We start from the raw sequence: 17,774 nt of genomic DNA on the forward strand, positions 1-17,774 counted from the left end.
TCAGCCCAGTGAGTGACGCTCGCCTTAGCAGAAGCTGCTGGCAGTGAACTCGAGCGTGTTCCTTCCTCGTATTTTGGGATTAAAACGCGTTTCTAAACAATACAGTTAGGTTAACGAAAGTTAGCAGTGGAGGTTCAGGATGGATATCAGGGACAGGCTGTGGGCATGGCAAAGCTCCCAGGCAGCCAGAGCTCAGGGAGTGCTGGGACACCAACCTCAGCCATAGGGTTTGACTGATGCTCTGTGGGGCCAAGGTTGGACTCGCTGGTCCTCATGGGTCCCCTCCAACTCGGGATGTTCTGTGATTAAATTAACCTGCTTGCAGATCCCTGCCCTCAGAGCTCCCACATGCTGTGCAGAAGGAGAAGGGGTAAAAGCCATATGCTCCAATGGATATTACAAACACTTCAGAAACAAACTCATACCCATTCAAAAATATTCCATCCTTCAATATTCCACGTAGAGAGTGCTTTCACATAGTACTCTCTACGTGGATTTAATCTTGAAGAGGTACAGAAGTTCCTCGTGTTGCAAAGTACTTGTTTTGTGTTGTCTGTATCACAGAATCACAGAATTGCCAGGGTTGGAAGGGACCTCAAGGATCATGAATCTCCAACCCCCCTGCCACATGCAGGGCCACCAACCATCCCACCTAATGCTAGACCAGGCTGCCCAGGGCCCCATCCAATCTGGCCTTGAACACCTCCAGGGACGGGGCATCCACAACCTCTCTGGGCAGCCTGTTCCAGTACCTCACCACTCTCAACTCTGTTCCAGTACCTCACAACTCTCACCACTGTAGGTCTGGAATAGTGTGTTCACTCATGCTCTTCTGCTGTAAAAATGCCTTGCTCCTGTTTGTTTTCTCCCTCTTTCAAAGTACACATAGCTAAACAGGAACAAGGCATCCAAATTTCAGAAGAGTGTCCTCAGCATGGAAAGAATAAGCCTGAGTCCCCGTGCAGACAAAGCCACAGTCTTCCAGTGTTCCAGATCTTCTCACACCTACCCAATATATTGCTTTATCATAGAGTCATAGAATCACAGGCCTGGGTTGCAAAGGCCCACAATGCTCATCCAGTTCCAACCCCCTGCTGTGTGCAGGTCGCCAACCAGCAGCCCAGGCTGCCCAGAGCCACATCCAGCCTGGCCTCGAATGCCTCCAGGGATGGGGCATTCACAACCTCCTTGGGCAACCTGTTCCAATGCATCACCACCCTCTGTGTGAAAAAATCTGCAAATCCCATCACGTTTCCAGTACATCATCGCTTCTGTGTTATATTGACATCAGAAATATTGACATCTTGAGATCAGGTAGGCTGCTTTTTTTTGTTTCTATCTTACAGAGGTTGTCAGTGCAGTCTGCTGCCCCTGGAATAAACTGGAACTATTAGGCTGATAAGCTTTGACCATGTCACACTTTGGAATACGGTGTTGACTGTATCTAACATTCTATTCCTTTTTTTTTTTTTAGAAAACAAACAAACAAACAAAACCACAAAAGATTGCCCAAACAAGTTTAGTCTCTTAATTGCAGTTGATTTTTGTTTACCTTATGCATTTGTTATCTATGTAGTTTCAGATAGTAAATGTATACTGTTCTTGATAAACACATGATTTACAAAATGAAGAATAATGCATTCTGTCAGCTAGAGAGAGATAAGGAAGATGAAACAAATGCACTAACTCACAGGAAGAAGGAAAAAAAAAAAAAAAGCAGTAATAATGTTGTGCTTATGTCACATAGATCAGAATTATCTTGGGAAAGAAATCTGAAAATTGTTAGGTATTCCTATGAAAGCATCAGGTTAATGCTAAGTTATGTAGTACAAACATGAGCAAATGAAATTTTAAACTGATGAGGAAAGGAACAGAGAAGAGAACTGTGATAGTGCATCCCAGTCTAGTAAGTCTTACTTATAATTCCCTTAAATATCTTTGTGTTTGTATGGGAACTGCTGAGTCATGGCCTGAACCTGATTAATCACCTGAGGCGAGCAATGAGTCAGCCCTGGGAGCACAGGTGAAGGCAATTCACCTGTGCTGCAGGAAGGGGTGGAGCATGGCTCCACCTCTCCTAAACCCATTTAAGAGCTGACTACCAGTAGGGAAGGATCTCTCTCTCTCTTTGGAAGATCCACTCCACTGGAGTTTCCTGAGCAAGCCCACAACATGGGTGAGCATCCTATTTATTCTCTTTGTCTCGCTGTGCCTAACTCTCTTGCTTATTTCATTATTATAACATCTTAATATTATTTGATTATATAATATTCCTTTATATAATTTTCATTGATTATGCAGTGTTCATAGACAATTCTTAACTTGCATTAGAATTAACACCCTTTTACAAAGAACCACATCATAAAGCAGTTCAGAACTAAACACCAGTCTTGCTTGTAGTAGCCCAAACTGTGTGTGAGATGCATTCAGCAATGTTCCCCTTTACAGGAATGTTTAACGTTTGTATAGTTTTTAGCTCAATAGTTACAGGAAGCAGCCAGACTTCTAACACTAGAAGTTGGTTTGCTATCACCAAAGTGATTCACAAGTGGTTGGTAGAAGCAGATGGTTGCCATTTTCCAAAGAGTAACTGCAATGCACTTGTGCAACAGCTTTAGTTTCTCAGTTTTACTGTGCAGCAACAATCAGGAGATTGTAAGTGAAATCAATCCTGAGCTGGAAACAGCAATTTTGTGCATCTTCCTTAGAACAATCAGAGCCCAATAGCTGCATCTCAGAAACTGAAAGCTGTCATAATGACAGTGATATTAACTGTTTCATCTAAATGAAGGTGGTAGCAAAGAGAGCTCTAGCTCTTGGAAGCTCAGAAGCTATGTTAGCATTTTGATGATGATCTAATTAAAGGATGAAAATACTGTGACTGTTCCCACACCAGGCAACTGTCTGAAGTTGTCTTAATTATCAGCTGCTAAACTGGGTGTTAAAAGCAAAGGATGGACTGAATTTGACCTCACCTGCCAGGACCAAGCTTCACAACTTAAAACAGGTAGTTAAAATTGCACTCAAATGTGAACTTCCCCTACGTAGTTGACAAACTGTAAAAGGGGGATGAATTCCACTTTAAGAAAATGAAGTGCATTTTCAGCTCACGGTTCATGAGTTTTCTGTATTATATGGGTTCTCTTACAGCCCTGCTGTAGAGATAACATGTTTGTAAGGTTAGGTTAGCTTTGTGGAACAGGCAGTTCCTCCTGAAATACTTCTTCAAGAAGTTAAAAGACAAGGATTTTCCTTTTTCTGCGCATTTTGTTCTTTTCCTGCTGTTTATTGCTTCAACAACAACAACAACAGAACAGAAATGCAACGCATTTACCCTTAAGGTGGCTCTTAGTTCTGAACTCATCCCATTATTTTATTTCCACAAACAATGCAATTCTTTTAGAATTTTGCCCTGCAGTGTGCTGGAGTTTTTTTCATGTAGAGCAAAAAGCCATTGCATATTTCTGAACATGCCCAGAACTAAAGTTTCAACTTACATTAATACTTTATGTAGCTTAGCTTTAAGCCAGAACCATACATCTTTTCTGTACGTCCTCAGATCTCCTCATCCTGTACAATATTACAGGTTTTCTGAATAATTTAAGCAATAAAAAATATTGTGAGCAGTATTTGACCTCTAGATAATTTGCTTTTGATGGCAAAAAAGAAACCCGAAGAACAACGATTCAAAATTCAGTAGCTGAATTGTGAGAATTAATTATAGACACCTGTTTTGATGTCAAGATTATGATGATATGAAGAATTGTCAGTGTATGTTATTGAAAAATGATGTCATGAGTGTGTAATGGTTATTTGTTTTATATGTTGTTTCCTTATGAGTACCAGATGTTTTTAAAGAAATGTGTGGACTGTATAGCAACACAGATAACCAGCAGTGGTTAATGGCCTCTGCAAAGGCATGGAGTAGTTCCTGTAGAAATGACTGAAGTGTTGAAAGATAACGAGAGTATTAGGATGCTGAAGATTTGACTGTAAATACACAAAAATAACCCCCAAGATTCAAAGTGTACAGAAAATTATCTTTGTGTTCTGCAGCATTCCAGATATTCACTGCATGAGGATGTGAAGAAATGACTGTGAAAGTGATGCCGATGATCCCATTAACAAATATTTCCAAAGTCACTCCTACAGCTATTGTACATCCGGGATTCCTGTCTTGGTAGCAGCAGCAGCAGCAGCCTCATAGAGTATTTTGATCTCATGTTTAAGTAAAGCTTCACTGGAAGGGAACCTAAAAGCAGCCAGGAGGCTGGCTTAGTAACTTCAGCACAAGGAAAAGTGCTGAGCTTTCCAGGAGATATATGAATGGACTAGGGGAGTCTTTTTAAAGGTTATGAAGTCCTCCTTTCTCCCTAGGTCTGAGAACTCCTATTGAAGTGAAAGAAACCTCTGTCCTATTCATTTCAAAGGGAGTTTTGTCAGGAAAAAGAGCTTGATCAAAGTAGCTACTAAGCATTCTTAGTGGCTAATGTTTGGAGTTCAATGTATCAGCTGTTCCAAACCATTTCTATTTCAAATTATTCAAAGGCTTTAAGGAACTGACTCCCTGCACGTTTTCCTCTTTAAGATCACCAAAACCTATCAGCCAAAATGTGAAATCTGGTATGGAATAGCTTCTTGGGACATTTAAAGGGCCAAACAAATATTAGAAAATTAAGTTAAAATCGTAATCCCAACAACAGGCACCATATAAAACTAATTAAAGGGAAGCTATGAAAACAGCTGATTCCCAAAATTACAACAGCAAGGTAAAATGATGAAAGATTCTCGAGCTAGAAAGCAGCAGGAAGCTCCTCATTTAGTTTTATACTAAAAATATCTTTGTCAAGAAATAGATGTAAAAGAAAAGTATACTTTCTGTCTGAAGATTAGCAAAGGTATTTAGAGAGGTCACTGATTCCTTAAAGAATCCTGAGGAGTTGTTTCTTATTGTAATCCTATTGTGGATTCTTAGTCAAAAGAGAAATATACTCTGCTGAGATTGTTGTCCTTTATGACCCAATTCAGCAAGCAAGTTAACAGCGGTACGATTATGAAATCAAATGTATTTGTCTTAGAATTATCCTCCATAGAAGTATACAGCCAAATGACACACGGCTTTCTTAGATGACATAGCCTTCATAGAAGAACAAGTTTGCCCAACAGCTATCAAGCTCTAGGGTTGCGAAAACTTTCATTTTAAGAGAGGTCATTCTTAGGTGCTTGTAAAGACATTAACATTTACTGCATCAGCTGAAATTTGTTCTTCATGCTTATGTGCCTGTATCCATCTCTGTCGCACAGCAATTGCACAGAGGATATGCAGAGCATCAAGCAAAATCATGAGCCAAAATCATTTAACACAGCTCAGAAACACAGGAATCTAAGAGCTAATATACTACAAAACTTCTGCATTTAAATATAAAGAGGTGTTCGAAAATACCATCACCAAAGTGTATGGAATAAGGATCTTCATAGCTCAAATTGGATATGTGTATTGAAATTACAGAAATCACTGCTGATTTGAACATATTTGAATTTGACTCACAGAATGGCCTGGGTTGAAAAGGCCCACAATGCTCATCCAGTTCCAACCCCCTGCTATGTGCAGGGTCGCCAACCAGCAGCCCAGGCTGCCCAGAGCCACATCCAGCCTGGATCTGACATTGTCTAACATTGAAAAATGAGTGAAGTGGTGTCTGCTTTGGTGTTGGACACACCAGAGTGAGATTCCAGAGCAGCAGCACTAACAGGTAGATATTGCAGTGAAGATGTGACGTGTGTTCCCTTCAGTCTCCTGGCTCAGATGCTCACAGCCAGGTGGGCAGGCTGCTTCATGGCTTGAAGGGCACAGCTTTGTGTCATTAAGCACAAAATATGAAAGTGAGCAGGAAGAGATGGATAGCATAACATACCAACCCTCTTCTAGTATATGAGGAAATCTCAGCACAGACCCTTATTTTGCTTAGGACACACAACTGCTCTCTCCTGTTGTTTCTCCTTTCCCCTCAACACAACAAAAGCAAACAAAACAAAAAGCCTTTGGCACTAAGCAGAACCAGATGAGGTGCGGGAGCGACGGAGCTGCTCTCTTCCTGGTCACTGAGCAGTGCAGCTTTCACTGCTGCAAGGCACGTGCTGTGTGACTCAGTGCAACTTGTTTTACCACCAGGAACAAGGCAGCCTTGCAGTGCAGCGACTGGTAAAGAGGAAACCAGTGGTTATGCCTGGAACGAGGAAATCGCTGTTGTAATTGGTGCATAATGAGTATTGTATTCCTGCCGCTAAGGTTTTGAAAGTAACAGTAGGCCTTACAAAGAGACATTTATTATGTCAGCCAGAAAAATCTAGCAGAGAAAAACTTGAGAAATCGAGTTTACAGACGTACACAAGCTTATCCCAGCATCTCACAGCTCGTTAAGCAAATGCAGCATCTTATTGGTATCTTTTGCAAAATCATTGTGTTTTGAGGAGATCCTCAGCATGTGTTAATAAAGTCATAAAGTCCCACGTGTTCTGCCACTTCCCAGGTGCATCTGTGGCATTGTTAGGCTCACCAAAAAAAAACCAAGGATCACAGAACATTAAAACTGTGGGATTTTAATTCAGAACCCAGAAGAGGGAAGGAGTTTTCCTAAAGTGGCATCTGTGAAAAACTGCCCCAGCAGCGTGGGGTGCTCCCTTTCCTTTTAAAACCTTCATCGTTCTGCTGAATTTTACCTTAAGGGTAGAAGTGGATCTGCTTTCTAAAAACGCGTTTGCATGCACCAGTAAAAGTAAGAAACCAGGAAATACGTGGAACAGAAATGCTCTAAAAGCTGCATGCTCCCTTAAAAGATCACAGTAATCACTGTTTTCTGGAACAGTGGTCCAGATAAAGTCATTTGTCACGCTGATATAAACAGCAGCATTTTTCCTGCCCACCCAGTTCTGGGGCTGATAGGATTTGGTTCAACCTGATCTGAAGCAGCAGTGTGGGGAAGGCATCTTTCATGTGTCGTGCTCATTAGAGGCAAGTTGCACATCACTCTTCTGGAAGATGGGGCCGAAAACAAGCAGAGAAAAACAAGTGTCTCTCAACACCATTGCTGTGATACTAGGGACAGAAATATTAACTTGGTTCCAAGAAAAGTGAAAAGGAAAATGAAAGTGTCACATTGACAATGGATAATGCAGAGGCAGTGCTGTTTGTACTGTATTCTCTGTGCATAAATTCACAACGACAGAAGTTTTTAGTCTTCTCTTGTCATTTATGCAGTGAACATAGAGATGTAGAGGTGTATCCAAGCTTCAAGTTTCTGTAGTTCCTTGCAAAGGGTGTTTTAAACATGCAGAAGGCTCTTACTATGCAAACATGGATCTGGGAGGGTACTTACTTCTCCTGTTCACTGTTCCCTGCTTGATGAGTGATTCAGAAACACCCCAATACATGTACAGTATGTATATGATAAGCACACAACTGCATGCAAAGCCTCACTTCCAGGGAAGCCACACATCTGTACCAGCCATTGCTTCCTCGAGAGCAATGCTATGAGCTGCACTCAGCGCAGGGATTTGCTTGGAATTAAGTGCCATTATTCCCTGGAAAGATGGGAGAAGTTTGCTTTCTTACACATTCAGCTTCTTTACACTTGTTTTGGTGGTTTTTTTTTGGTGGGGGGGGAGGGGGTTACAGTCAAACCCTTTCTGAAAGAGTGAGGAGCCTGTTTCCCATCAAGGTGGGTGGCATGGTGCACTGCAGGGCCTGCCTTGGGAGACGACATTATAAGGATGTGAACTCAAATGACAGAGAGCCAGGGGCAGTTAAAGAGAGGAATTAGTTCCAATATAAAAGGTATTTCTGGATGTTCAGGACTTGTGTCTCACTGTGTGAGTAATGTCAGTCACACCCCTGGAAGCTTTTGTTTCACGTTGACTTGAACTTTAGAGGGTATTTTCATACAGCTCAGTCTGATTCCTGAAGTTGGATGTGGAGAGCCTTCTCCTCGTGTCCTGATCTTACGTTTGGTGTATGGACATAGCAGCACCCATCTGCAAAACTAAGCTTCATTAAAATAAAAAGGTTTTAAAGGGTTAAAAGAGGAACTGAATTGTTGGTGTGGCATAGAGTAGACATAGGGTAGAAGGACACGAAAATCAGTAGGGTAAGGTGATGCCTTCATGTTTGAGTTTCATATGAAAGCTGTGGAAAATTGCAAATGCAATTTGTAGATAACTCAAGGCAATGTATGTGCGTGCAACTACCATAAGAATAAATAGGAATGGAAAACCCTGAAGAAAAATTGTTCAGTCAGAAGTATTTTCAATGAAATATTGATGTATTTGTCTCTCTGCTGGAGCGGTGCAGTAAGGCATCTCACTGAGGGTGAATGGAATCATTGGAGGGGCTCAGGGTTACCCAGGCAGTCCTCGGGGTCTGCTAAGGCAGCTCATGGGCAGAGCACTTCTCCATGCCTGCATTCACTCTGATGAGTCTCAGCAGTGGTTACACAGCAGCTACAGCAAGTGTGGACATGTGAAAGGATGTGCGTGCTACTGTACCTTCATTCCTGTTAGATAACTGCAAGCTGAGATGGTGAAACTTTTGATAGCTCAGTGCTACCTGATTTCAGGTGGATGAGGAAAGTGCTTGCACCTAAAAACCCTTTCTAGAGAGTTGAGGGCACTGCAAGGATCTTGGTTCCAACACAGGTCGTTGGTGAAGAGGGAGGATTGCTGACTATTCTATTTAGGCTTTTAAGTAAGCTGTTCCTATTGTCAGCTCTTCAGTGTACATAGAAAAATGATTGGTAGGAAGAGGTGGTGTTTATTTTCATAAGTAATTTCTTTTGTTTTAAAGGAAATGCTAGTGATGTGTACATGGCAACCAGCAGGTCAGGAGAGCTGCTATACAGAGGAATAGGAGCAGCTGAAAATAGCTGAAAACAAGAAAAGAACAGAAAAGGTAAGTCATATCAAGTGGAACAATATCTGAAGAGACAGGCATTGTTCAACAGTACTAGAAAACGAGTTGCAGGCATTTCACTTTCTGTGTTACCCAACCATGAGGCATGGTGATGTAATGCAAGAAAGCTTTTGGCAAGGTTTGCTCTGTGCTACTGAGCCTTACTACGAAGGCTCTAGTAATAATGCAGTATGCAACACTTGATTACAGGGATTATAGGGAATTTCTAACCCAGGCATCCTGAATAACATCTATGAGATTAAATATCAGGACACCACGAGTTTCTGGCTACACCAAGTGTAGGAAAAATCTTATAAGACAGAACAGTGTCTGGTTCAGTACTTATGTGAATAGTGTCACTAATCATTCATAGACACAAAGGAGAAATTCAGAAATGGAAATTACTGCCATTGTATGAAATAAACAATACTGGAGTTTTAGTATAGATCTTTAAGAAGCCCGAAGTAACCTTTCCAGATTGGCCAAGCATTCAGCATTTGCTCATGAATTGTGAGCTTTTCTTGAAATCACGGTTTTAGATGTGGTATCAAACTTTCTCCTGGTGCACAAAATCTTAGTTTTCTTTCCCAAAGTGCTGTTTTCCTTCCCAAAGTGCTGATAATATAAAACTTACCTAAGCCTGAAAAGAATCTTATAAGCTTGAAAAGAATCTTATAATCTATTTTTAACAAAATGCTCCCCTAGGCCTCATTAGATTTTTAACAGACAGTAGTTTTAGAAAGGATATGCATGAGAGCAATTTGTGAGACAGAAAATACACACAAGAAACCAGCAAGTAATGTTAAAAAATAGTAATTTTTCTTATATGAGAAATCTGAAGCAAAAAGACAGAAAGATTAATTATTGTTTTGGTTCTGAAAGATTCCAAGCCTTCCTCTAATTTTTATCTAATTCCCTTTCTTACAAACATTCAGCAATTTCACATTGTCAGGTGTGGCTCAAATATTTGTGGTTACTAAGGTAGGTGACATTGCCACTCAGTGTCCAAGATGCAGATGGACTTGCTGAGCCATCCGAAAGTGTTGTATTTAACTCAAAATTATCTGTTGCCTATTAATGGAATCCTATCTATGAGTTGAAACTGAACATAGAGCTCAGATCTGCCCATCAGTGAGCAATGTGTACAGTGATGAGGAAACCCTCCACAGTCTATGAATGCAGGGCTGCTTTGCCTATCCCAAAAGCTCTGATTATAGATTAGTTTCATTATTATATTATTATTATACTTATCACTTACTGTGATAAGAGCTGAAACAAAAATAACAACTTTCTTCTCAAAGAGTGAGCCATGAAGGAAGCTCTTACCACTGTTTTAAGATTTTCCTATTTATTTTCTGTCTGACTTGGCTTCAGTGATATCTGTGGTTAACGTGTGATACAAACTCAAGCTGAAGCAGTGCTGAAATAGCTCAGCTCTTCAAGCTCCCGACCACCAGGAGTTTCTATGAACACAGTTTTCCCTGCAGAGAATGGGGCTTTCGATGTCTTGCAGCAATATTTGTATTCCTTAACTTGTTTAACCTTGATTTTTTTGTGTGCTGATGAGTTTCAGATTCATGAGTTTCACTCTAACTTCAGGAATCAAGATGACCAAGTCAAAGGATTATTAATAAAACAGTGCCCTCGTGTCACCCACACCATATTAAAATATTCTGAATTGGCAAGTCATGGTTCTATTGCAGGCAGCTTTCTTTTCCTGCTGGCACCTGCTTAATAAAATCTTCTCTGATTGCCAATTTAAAAGGGAACAAATCCAATGTATGACAAGACAACCACAAAAAAGAAACCGTAGATCTTTGCTCATTTTTGGGATTATTAATTTTCTGATGAACAACACAGGTATTCTTTCCACTGCAGGGAAAGACTGCTCCATGGCTGCTTTGAGTTCCTCCAGCTCAAGTAAGAGCTGTTGCCTTCTACAGCACGAGATGTGATGCCACTTTTCCCTAAGGATCATGCTGTGTTTTGAGGCATTGTAGTCCATTTGGATTATATCACACCACTCTAAATATCATCTGCCCATCATAGAATCAATTTTTTTGTAGCTTCATAATGCTCAGTGAAAACATCAGACCCATGGTTGTTGTAGCACCTAGCAGTTCCTGCACTTCCTTTCAATGAAATTTCACAAGCGCTCTCTTTTAAGATACATGGGGTTGGTTTTTCTTTTTTAATGTTTTTCTTTACATTTCCTAGTTTATGTGCCCATTTTTTTAAATTGCACTTTCAGATAAAACCCTGTTATCCTGGATGCAACAGCCCTCTTGGTTAAAGAGCCATTTGGTGACAAGTTAAAAGATTCAGTGCAAGTTTGCTATTTTCATAGGAAAAGCAGCAAGCAAAATATCAAAATCTTCAAGAAAGGTCAATTTGATGTCAGCAGCACCAGGGCACAGGATGTGGGGATACTGAGTGCTCTGCTCCCGTAGGTGTGGTTGGTGGCAGGCAGCCAGGCTGGCATCACCACACCCAGTGCAGCTGTTTGTTACCAGACACTTCCAAAAAACAATACTTAAGATTAATTTAGGAACAGACTTGATGAAACATGTTTAATTTCAGGTACGTCCAGTAGTCTGCTTAGGTATGCTGTTAAAATCTGTCCATAGTTTAATCCACTAAATTAGCTCTCTGTTTTGCTCCTGAAGTTTGCTTTTGTTGGGGATGCAAGAAGCTGCCTGAGATTCTCAGCCTCCTCTGCAGTCTCGTGGTTACTCTGACAACTTCACTCTTCTGCTGTGGCTCAGCACGACAACCTGTACCTGGTAAATAATGTGTCTGTATGCAGAATAACAGAACCAGCAAAGAATGGTAAAGAGAAGGTTTTGAAAATGCTTTAACAACACAGAACAGGTCATTTCACTAGCAACTCAGTTTTGCAGCATTTAATTGTATTCTAAAAGGATAGATTAATAGTCTTACACTCAATAGTTGTAACTCCTTTGATTCCTCTCTGATTAACAGAAGTTAAAGGGTATTTTGGGGGTAACAACTGGGCAGTATTTTGGGTAGAATTTTCAATTCTCAAGTTTTGCTTTGAGAAGTATCCAGTATAATCTTAAATATATAAACTGGCTTAAATCTTCCTACATGCAAATTTTTTAGAATATATTTAAAAAGTAATGATTTTAAGCAAGTGCTTCATCGAAGCATGACACGTGATTTGCCAAACAGACTTATGACTAAGCCAACACATAGTTTGTTCAGTGGGACCAAAATTTGTTCCAGTGTGATTCATCAATGAGTAAGAACGATGCTATCTGGCATTTTAATCTAAGCACAGATTTGAATAATGACCTGGATTTTGTGAGGAGCAGCTAGCTAAGCAAGAAAAGGAAAAGAAAAAAAAAAAAAAAAACAACTATAAAGAATTCTGTAGTTGATATCATTACCTATTTTCAGCTATGTGAGTCAGTGAGCTATCACATGGATTTGCACAGAAATATCAAAGCAAATCCCACTTCAAACCCACACCACTTCCCAATATATACCCTCACTCGTCAATTCCAACAAACAGAGTTAACATATGTTTGTCTGAAATACAGATCAGAACTATAGCAACAATTAACTGTCTTAAAACAAAGACTAAAAGCTGAACTGAGAAGAAATACGCAATCAACAAATGACATTTGCTGACATCAATAGGAAAGGTCTGTAACATGTGCAGAGATTGAAGGTCGCAAATTTTTTTGCAAAATTGGAATGAAGATTCTAAAAAGACAGAGATGGTCACTTGTGTGGATATTCTTTAGTAACAAGGATTGAATCAGCTACAGCTGTCATGAAAAGACTGAAATCCAACATATTTCTTCAATATTATAAACTTCCTTTGGTATAAATACGAGGCACCTCTGGATTCGTGAGAGAATCATTATTCGTAGTGGTTTATATTTTGAAACACAAAGACAATTACTGTAGCAGGGGAAAACACAGCTCAGGCTGTTAAAGGATATTTCCACTAAATTGTGTCCTAGCAGAAGATGAAACTTTGACAAAATTTCATTTTTTTTTCTCCAGAATGTTCTATAATTTATTGCACAGTGATGCAGAAAAGCAACGACTTGTCCAATACTGGACAGCAGAGCAAGAAGAGGTTGTAACATGGTAAAGCAAATACTCCCAACAATGTAAGCAATACTGAAAATCAGATCTTCTCGTTCCTTGTCTGTGCTCTTATTTGAGCAAGATCACACAACAAAACAAATGAGCAAGAAAATAAGTGATGTTTATTGTGGTTTTTGTTGGGAAATACCCTTACCAACTGCCTTTGGTCTGTAGCCGATCAAGCTGTGGATCAGGACTAATCGAGTGCACCCTCAGCAAGTTTGCTGACAACACCAAGCTGAGTGGTGCGGTTGACATGGTTGAAGGAAGGGATGCCATTCAGAGGGACCTCAACAGACCTGAAAGGTGGGCCCAGGTGAACCTGATGAGGTTCAACACGGCAAAGAGCAGAGTTTTGCACTTGGGCCGGAGGAATCCCAGGCATCCCTACAGACTGGGAGGAGCGGGCCTTGAGAGCAGTCCTGTGGAGAAGGACCTGGGGGTCCTGATGGATGAAAAACTTAACATGAGCCAGCAGTGTGCCCTTGCAGCTCAGAAAGCAAATGGTATCCTGGGCTCCATCAGAAGAGGGGTGGCCAGCAGGGACAGGCAGGTGATTGTTCCCCTCTACTCTGCTCTTGTGAGGCCCCATCTAGAGTACTGCATCCAAGTGTGGAGCCCCCAGTACAAAAAAGACAGGGAGCTGTTGGAGAGGGTCCAGAGGAGGGCCACGAAGATGATCAGGGGACTGGAGCACCTCCACTACAAAGACAGGCTGAGGGAGCTGGCCTTGTTCAGTCTGGAGAAAAGAAGGCTGCGGGGTGACCTCATTGCAGCCTTTCAGTACCTAAAGGGAGCCTACAGAGGGGAGAGGAGTCAACTCTTTGAAAGGGTAGATAACTGCAGTACGAAGTGAAATGGTTTTAAGTTGAGGGAGGGGAGATTTAGATTGGATGTTAGGGGAAGTTCTTTACAGAGAGAGTGGTGAGGTACTGGAACAGCTGCCCGGAGAGGCTGTGGATGCCCCGTCCCTGGAGGTGTTCGAGGCCAGATTGGATGGGGCCCTGGGCAGCCTGGTCTGGTATGAAATGGGGAGGTTGGTGGCCCTGCATGTGGCAGGGGGGTTGGAGATTCATGATCCTTGAGGTCCCTTCCAACCCAACCATTCTGTGATTCTGTGACTGCTCAAAAGAGAGGATAGATGAAGCCCTCCAAAGATGTAAATCCCAATGAAGGAGGCACACATACCATGTTATTCAGGGACAAGATGGGCCGCAATATGAGGCTTGTTAAGAACCAGCTGGAGCTGTTCTGAAAGTCCATACTACAACTAAACTTATCTCAATACTGCAGGCAATAGCTGCTTTAGAAATAGTACTGCCAGGCATGTTCCTCAGCTAAGAGATCAGGTTTCTGCTTCTGTCCTGGGACTGCAAATACAGAAGTCAGTCACCAGTCCAGTGATCACCACAATCACGTGCATGCCTTATAACACTATATTTTGTATCAGTTTTCTGTATTCAGACTTCACAGCCTGAAACCTAGTGTCAGATACTAATTCTAGCTCCTAAGAAGTATGTATATATGAGTGCATAGGAAGTACGAGCAGTTGATGTGAGGGGTTTGGCTAGGTTGGTTGGGAGCAGGGAGCAGCTCAGCTCAGTTTGTAAGCAGAACAGACTGTGGCTATAACATAACCTCTTTAGAAGATGTTCGGGGAGAATATACTAAGAAAAGATTCACTAAAGTCACTGAAAAACTGAACAGATGCAATTGTCTACAGGGTTTAAGTAAGAGCTGATTCAAATTTCAAACAAAAAAGATAATGTGAAACTTCGGTTAAAAGGAGCTATTTCCCAGAATAGCAGAGAACAACTCAGGCTGTTGTTTATTTACTTGAAAATAATGGGCTCTGATGCCTTTTTGTAGCAGTAATAGCAGAGCTTTAAAAGAAACTTTGTTTTCTAACTTGCATTTTTCTGAGAAATACCAACTTCTAGAGACTTAACCTATTTGCATGATCCAGAAACAAGCAGAAGAGAATGCTAACTTTGGTCGGGAAGTGAGCTTTGCATGGTTTTTGCTTTGCTGAAGAACAAATCTAAATAAACTCCTTTGACTTAGAAGACCAATAGTTCATGGAAATTCTTAAGGAGAAATCTCTTTCTGGTAAGAGGTCATAAAAAAAATCAACAAGCAACTATGTCAGCCTCACAGCAAAAGGCCACAGAATCCTAGAATCATTAAGGTTGGAAACAGGAGCTCTGTAACACATTTATTGGTCATGTTTCAGGAAGAACCTGGGTATTGTCTGTTCAGACTACTGAAATGATGACCTAGAAGTTGCACTCATACTGATGGCTAAAATGTAATGAAAAAATCTTATTTAGCTGTAATTGGGACAGTGCAGGGCAGAAGGAAAGGAGCATGCAAAGCATCTTCCATTTTTCAGCAAGTGAGAATGGTGAAGTAGTCAGACTGCTGGACCACTGCCACAGAGAGAATGAGAGTGGCTTGGAGGTACTGCCTGGATGATGCCATGTACTGTATGATGTGCTGCCCACACTGCCTGCTCCCCTGCAGTCTGCTTGTTAGGGAGCTAATGGGAACGAATGCCATTCGTTTTCTGTTCTACAGTTCCAGAGCCAGGAGAGCTTCACTCCAAACCCACAAAACCAGAGGCTCACATTTACATGGCTACAACATTATTGTTTATGTATACCTATGACTGTTCCCACCAAACAGGTCCCACAAGTGTCAGCGTTTTAATCGTGTAGTTCTGTTTACAGCTCTTTTAATTAATATTCACCAAACCTTTTCAAAAATTCAGATCTAAGTACAGGCACAGAAGGCACTTGCTGGCCACACTGCTCCCTGTCCTCTTGTCCTGAGATGGGGACAGCCCGACTTGCTGCCTGCACATGTTGCTGATCCTGAGGAAGGGGTGCATTTGCTCTTCTAAAAATATTTCCTATTTTCAAGATGTTCATCTCCTAAAACTTTTAGGGTCAAAAACCAATAGGCTGATTACACTTCCAGTTTGGTAAACAAAATTCATTTTGCAGCAGGTTCAATTATCTTTGTGATGCACTTCATTCGCTCTTGCTGCTTAATCCATTATTTTATTAGAGACTTAAGACACCCATATAAAACAGCTAGGAAGAGGAGCACTGTAAATAGTTGGTGGCAACATCTTCATATTAAAGCTAATTAATAGAAATATGACATTCATGTCCTTTGGAATTTGGCTTGCTTTCAACTTCTCGCTTACACAGTATGAGCAATCACTAAAATATACACAGAAATGCTTTGAGGTTTGTTAGAAACTCACTTTGCCTATTTTATATTTATGTGTTGCTTAACAGGAAATGATCTCCTCTGAAGTAGAAGCACAGAGGATTCTGCTCCTGAGGACTGGTGCATATCCCAGCCCCACACAGCTGAGAGCTCAGACTGGGGACCGGTGCGATAGCATCTCGCTGTACAGATTCCGTAATTAATTTTAATTTCTTTAATTAAGTATTTAGTCTTTGGGGAAGGAGTATGAAAAAGTTGCTTCATAAACTGACAATGGGCAATTGTTCTAAGTTTCTTATCCCGAAGGCACGCAGGATAATGAGAGCTATAGAAATACTTGGGCAGATTGATTGCACGGAGCAGATAGGAATCCCCTGGCACAATCCTCTCATCTGTTTTCAAAGTAACAGGCACCTCCCAGCTCTTCCAGTGAGCATCACTGTTCCCCCGTGTTGCAAGAAGTTAAAGTAGCTTTGTCTGAGTGCAGCTAAGGGGGGACAAATATGACAACACTGAAATGAAAGAAATACAGAAGAAAATGGACAGATGGGACTGAATTACCACTCTCTATTGTGAGCAGGATCAAAAAGCAGTTCACAACAAAAATCTGGAGACATCGGTGATTTCAGATTCAAGGGGAGAACTGAAGAGATTTGTATCCAAATGTATTTTCCCTGCACATGTGAAAGAAATCTTTACAAAAACTATCCTGTATGATATCACGTGCATGTGTCAGTTCAGGAGGTGACACTGGTGAGGTGGCCACTAGTCACATTTATTGGACTCCTTGCATTCAGTGCATGGGGCTTCACTTCAACACTACAATTTTTCCACCAAAACAAATTCTCATTTGAAGCCTGGGTAGTTAAAGTGACTGCTGACTTAACCTCATCCCTTCATCAAACATTACATCAACAGACAGCAGAAGTTGGGGAAATAATGTTACCAAGAGTCTAATATCAAAACTCCCAATACTTTTCCCAAACACGCATAAAATGATATAAAAGAAAGCCAACAGATGTAGTGTCATCTGGATTTGCTTAATGGCAATGCTTAGCCTTTCAAAAAAAGGTTTACATCTACGTTTACTACTAAAACCTGACATTTGTATTGAATAATTCATAATTTGTTGTTTTCTGTGCTTTGCTGCTTTCCTTATATGCATGAACTGAAGTGATGTTATCTCTGCTCTAAGGGAAGGAGATCAATCTGTACATATGCAAATATTTTTGCTGTTGTTCTGTAGGGTATAAATACATATTTAACTAAACCAATGCTAAAATTTCCTCTTTGCTTATGACAGAAATGCTCTGTACAGATTTAATTTGCAACATGACTGTGCTTCCAACTAATTCTCCCAGGACTCTCCCAAGTATTTTGGCAACAATCACATGTAGTTTGGACATGTGTTTCCATGCCTACCTGTGCCTCATTGTAAGACAAACTCATCCCCCTTCACTCTTAGCACAGC

General features: G+C 40.9%; 1 long non-coding RNA gene across 1 annotated transcript; it reads left to right on the top strand.

Moving 5' to 3' along the window:
- Positions 1-60: 60 nt before the first annotated feature.
- Positions 61-17,685, top strand: LOC149917171 (uncharacterized). Its single transcript, XR_016468105.1, has 4 exons — positions 61-1,314; positions 8,840-8,944; positions 11,611-11,727; positions 16,372-17,685. It is a non-coding gene; the product is annotated as an uncharacterized LOC149917171 (long non-coding RNA).
- Positions 17,686-17,774: the final 89 nt, after the last annotated feature.

Source organism: Phasianus colchicus, chromosome 7 (genome assembly GCF_987193195.1).
Source record: "Phasianus colchicus chromosome 7, bPhaCol1.hap1.1, whole genome shotgun sequence".
Lineage (NCBI taxonomy): Eukaryota > Metazoa > Chordata > Aves > Galliformes > Phasianidae > Phasianus > Phasianus colchicus.